The sequence below is a fragment of the Brienomyrus brachyistius genome, unplaced genomic scaffold (genome assembly GCF_023856365.1).
Source record: "Brienomyrus brachyistius isolate T26 unplaced genomic scaffold, BBRACH_0.4 scaffold264, whole genome shotgun sequence".
Lineage (NCBI taxonomy): Eukaryota > Metazoa > Chordata > Actinopteri > Osteoglossiformes > Mormyridae > Brienomyrus > Brienomyrus brachyistius.
Window position 1 is genome coordinate 57,496 of NW_026042539.1, and position 6,000 is coordinate 63,495.

The following is a 6,000-nucleotide window of genomic DNA, read 5'->3' on the forward strand; positions in this document are numbered from 1 at the left end:
ACTTGCAAGATCTAGACCAGGGGTCACCAACCTTTTTAAAACGGAGAGCTACTTCACGGGTACTGAGCCATACGAAGTTTGATATCAGTTTTAAACGCCCTCCTAAACATGTCTAAACTTCATGCATGATAAACATGTTTTAAATGCTTTTTTATATTCAATTTCAAATCTATATAAATGCAAATGTGATAGATTAGAAACAGGACAAAATAAAATTTTAGATGATGTTCGCTGGTGAGTTGTGCTATTTTATAGAACAGGTCCACGGGCAACTCATGTGGTCATTGGGGGCATCCTTGGGGCACCATGTTGGTGACCCCTTATCTAGACCTACCACATCAGGTAGGAAGGTGCCTATTTCTACCAACTATTCAGACCATCAGACCCAAACCATACATTCAGTCATGCACAGGCACTCCACCAGAGGGCTCTACATTCTGTCCTACATCTGCTCACCTGTTAGACCCACACTCAGTCTCCATCCTGATTTCTACCTACTACTCGGACTATCTCACCAAAACCAGTCCTGTGGCCTGTTCTATGAAGCGGGGTTACTGGCTTATTGGGGAAACTTGTCGGATTTCTTGATCGGGACCTTCAACTGCTCTGCCATAGAGAGCATCCTAACATGCTGCCTTACGGTCTGGTATGCGGGCTGCTGGTGGCCTCCTACCGCTCTGCCATAGAGAGCATCCTAACATACGGCCTTACGGTGTGGTATTCGGGCTGCTGGTGGCCTCTATGACTTTTTTTGTAGACAGTCCATCTGTGTGGTGCTGTTTGCACGAATTGTTTTGGGAAATGCACTTACAGTTTTGCAGATGTTAAGGGTGATTCCAGAAATGCATCAAAGCAACTGAGGAACTGCAATGTCACTGTACAGTTACTTATAATGGGCGCCAATGTAATGTGTAGAGTGGCAAATAAACTGATTCACCATTTACTCTCATGTACATCACTTAAAATGCTTGTTTTAAATGCAAATGTGTGAATGTAAATCTAAGCAGTAAAGCTACAATTTACATTCTGTTTGCATGGTGGAAAGAACATTTAATCTGCCTTTTAAGTGTGATTAGAAGATCTAATGCCTGTGTGCTTGTAATAAGATGGTCGCTGGTTCAAACCCAGCCACAGCACATCTCTGCGTCCTTGAGCGAGGCCCTTAACCCCCAGCTCACTGGGCATCACTATGGGTGGCTGCCCTTCGCAGACAACTTACTCTGTTTACTCTAAAAAAAAGAGAGCAAGTTGAGAGAGAAGTTAAGACAATTTCTCCACAGGGACCAATAAAGTATCAATTATTATTACTGTATGAGAGACTGTCTAATATCAGATAGATAACAGACTCATACTGTGCTGAGCTTGTCTGAGAGAGATGATTAGCAAATGCTCTCCCACAGTATCTCAGCACTCTGTACAAAGAACTTTATATGCTCAGTATCTGCTCCTGTTTATCTAATTGTTCTCATTTTAACTGGATGTTAAGGAGTAAATTAATAAACGTCATGTAAGTGCACATTAAAATGCTTTTTCACTGTTACTTAAGTTCCCATGTGAACAGCCAATCAGATCAGCCTGATGTGTGTCTCTCTGTTTCCTCTCTGTTTCCTGCCCTTTCATCCCGACCACGACCATGATCTCTCACTTAGCAGCAGAGCAGTTTATTCTAAACAGTGGAAGCACAAAAATGTTCAGACTCTTTGGTCTTCTCATTTTCATTAGTAAGGCCCTATAATATAAATTATTTTGGGATTTTAATATTTTCATTTATCTGTATGATGTGATCAGTGGAATTTGGCCATTTAATCTGCATCATAGTTAATAGTTATTTAGATTACTATTATATGTCTTATTTGATTATGATTTTTTTTGTTTTTCTGTTTTTGCAGACACTGCACTGACTACAGATGTTGTTCAGCCCAGTCACCTGATGAGGGTTCAGCTTGGAGACAGTGTGACCCTGACATGCTTCTGTCAAGGAGAAACAACTTTTGTTACTTTGTTTAAGCAAGCTGTTGGTCGGAAGCCCCAGCCCATGGCGAAAGCACTTCTCTACGTACCTGGTGAATTTTACAAGGAATATAAAAGCATAAAACGTTACTCCTTACTGAATGCAGAGGGGAGTTTTAACCTCACTATTTCTAACGTGGAGCCGTCAGATTCTGCAGTGTATTATTGTGCTGCTGTGTTTCTTCATGAGGTCACCTTCGGGAATGGAACCTTTGTCATAATCACAGGTAAATGAGATTCCAACTATTTTCATATTTGCTTTATTATAATGTCAGTAAGATTATTCCCTGCAAAATAATTTTGACAGTTTAGTTGTTTGTCAATATAAAATTAGCAAAGATACCTTATTGTCTGCTTTGTTCCATAAATGTTTTTCTAAACATCAAACAAAAATCATTCATTATTATTATTATTATTATTATTATACAATTTGTTGCATTTTGCTTGCTGTCAGCCAAAAGCCTAACCTTCTCTTTATACAGATGTTAATGTTACACATTGCAGCCTCTTTAAAACAAATAACATAAAAAAATGTTTGAGTTGTTATATACAGTATAGGACTGTGCAAAAATCTTAAGCAACAAAAGAAAATTATTTTTGACGTTATTTATCTGAGCAGTCAGTGTGTATTCACTCTGAAAAAAAAAATGCATGATTTAACATATGAACTAGGGATGTGCACCATTCAGAACTGATTTGAGAATGAAATTCTCAAATACGTATCCTAAAATTCAGGATTTTGAATACATATATGAACTTGAATTTCAGTTCATTTTGTTAATCTGAATTACATTTGAATTGTGGTTGAAAACAGGTTGTGGCATTGAAATTTATATTTGAATTTAAAGAAGAAGAACGAAAAAGGGTTTGGATTCAAATTCAAGTTCATATACGTACTGTAGGTGTAGCTTTTAACTAAAATATGAACTTTAATTTAAATATGAATTATACATAAACACATTAACATTGTTATACATCATTGTTATAAAAATGTCGTTTTGTAAAGAATGAAATAATGCAACATTTGAAGTGTCACCTAAAATAATAATTATACTGTCATTTTGTGCACCATGGTGGATCTGCTCATAGGAAGAGCTGAGTGTCTCTCCTTAAAAGTCAGTGTTGGCTGCAGTGACGGCAGTTTCTAACCTAAGAAACGTCCCAAACACTTTTCCTGCATCAAAAGTCAAACTAGTCCCTATTCCTGCCATGAAAGGTTCACATAATGTCACCGATACCTGAACCAACCATGTTTATCAGAGGATGCCAACCCTTTGGCTGCAGCTTTCTCTGCACACGCTGAGAGAGTCTTCAGTGTAGCAGGAAAAGATTTCAGGCCAGAAGATTGCAAATTAAATCATGAAACCTTTGAAGATATTATGCTGAATAAATGTAATAATAATGAAAAATTAGCAATGTGTATTGGAATAAAGCATAATTGTATTTGCCATGACGTTTTGCTTTTCGCTGTAGTGCTATGGTTGAACGGAAAAACTTACTTTTGTGTGCATAAGAAAATAAATAGGAGGAACTACGAAACCAAGTAATTCCTTTTACTATGTATACTTTTTCTTTAATGTTAAAAGATAGACAAACTAGTAATGGGCAAACAGCTCTTCGGCTCTTGAATTAAATTATGCAGGTACTACAGCAAAATGCTCAAAAATACCAAAACACATCAAGAGCTAAATATGCAAAAACAATAAATACCTTCCTGTGGAAAAGGGGCAACATAAACCAAATGTAAAGTCACGAAAATCATGAAAATATAAAGTACACTTTACACACTTCATTTCTTTGAATTGAAATTAATTATATTCATCTACCTTCATACATTAATACAAGACATTATATGATTATAATGTTTGTTATTATCATATAATTTTTATTTAGGTATTATGTAGGTGCAGTTAATGTATAGTGTTACCTGATATATACTAATAAGCAGTAATACAATAAAAAGAGAGAAGAATGTCAGCTGTTCTCCAAGAAGTTACTGATTTCTTGGATGGCTAGAAGAACATCGATTCAGTTCCCAAAAATCTGTAAGAACAATTTTTGAGGATCTGTATTTTCCATTGTTATTCTCAAAGGGCTGTCATCATGACTATTTTGCTTTTCAGGTAAAGACTCCAACAGCAGGACTGTGGTACAGCAGCCTGTGTCTGACACATTGCAGCCAGGAGACTCTGTGAGCCTGCAGTGTATGATAGAGACTGGGAGCTGTGCAGGAGAACACAGTGTTTACTGGTTCAGACATGGATCAGGAGAATCCCTTCCTGGAGTCATTTACAGCCATGGAAACAGCAGTGATGAGTGTGAGAAGAGCCCTGAGGCTGGATCTCCTACACGGAGCTGCGTTTACAGCCTCCCCAAGGGGAACCTCAGCCTCTCCGATGCTGGGACTTACTACTGCGCTGTGGCCATGTGTGGGGAGATGCTGTTTGGGAACGGCACATAGCTGGATATAGATGGTAACACCCAGTGTGGGGAGATGCTGTTTGGGAACGGCACACAGCTGGATATAGATGGTAGCACCCAGTGTGGAGAGTATATCTGCTTCAAAGTTTTATTTAGCTTATTCTGCTATTAAGACATTTATTTCTTTTTTTAATGTAATGAATTTTCTAATTTAAGTGCTTAAATTAAATTACACAGATGTTAATTTAATAATTATCCATCCATCCATCCATTTTCCAAACCGCTTATCCTATTGGGTCGCGGGGGGTCCGGAGCCTAATTTAATAATTATTTCAAATATTAATATCCATCCATCCATCCATTTTCCAAACCGCTTATCCTATTGGGTCGCGGGGGGTCCGGAGCCTAATTTAATAATTATTTCAAATATTAATATAAATTGTTAAAATGCAAAATACTAGAAGTTCATGTTAAAAATGGACTATTTACAAAACAACTGCTGTAATGTGTTATCGATTTGATCTTTAACTAATGTAATGTAAGCAAATGGGAAATGTGTCTCTATATCATTATGCTGAAATCTATCTCTTTGTTACAGGCTTTCAGAAGCTGCTGGATCCTCTTCACTCTGGCTTGCTGATAGTTTTATCTTGCAGCATTATTCTGAACGTTGCTCTCATTTGTATAAGATGTAAACTGACCTGTACACACTGTGCAGGTACGCTGCCCGGCTTTATGCACTCAGAAGGACAAAATGTAGATTTTAACAAATTATAGAAATATAAAATTGTTTTATGATAGATAACATTTTCATATTAAAACCACTCTTGCAGGTAATACAGTTTTAAAATCCATTATTAAATCTCACCTTATTTATATAAACCTTTTTGTACTGTAAGATTTACATTTTTGTATTATATCTTTCATATTTTGCAAAATCTATTGAAATATACATGTTGCAATAAGTTGCATATCAATAACTTTTATTACCAAGATCTCCTTTATAGCAATTTTATTATATATGATATATGAGAACAAATGACACGTATCCAAACATGCACACTTAAATTGACAGAAGTCATTTTTACTTTCATTTTTGAGACAAAAAGGATGTTGATTGCTTGAAAATTCGGAATGTTATCTGACCACGGTATGATACCGTGCGAAATTAAATAATATATTGATGTGTTATATATTTTAAACAGATGAAAAGAACAGTGATATATCAAAAGTGGAATGGTCACGCAAGCAAGTATGTAATAAATATTTCAAATTACAAATCGTCAGTAAAACAAATGAACCTCAGACTGATTTCCATCCTGGGATCAGCATTTTAAGTGCTATTTGTGAAAATAGGTAATAGCAAACCGATTTGATCCATCCAATTCTGCCATCTTTGTCTCCACAGTGCCATGACGAGGACACACTGAATTACGCTGCCCTGAACCTTAAGAAGCCAAAACCCAGGAGACAGAAGAAAGACGGGAATAATGACACTCTGTATTCTGACCTCCGCTACAGAGATTATGAATAAAGATGCTTCTCATTCATGTCAGTCACACAGAGTGT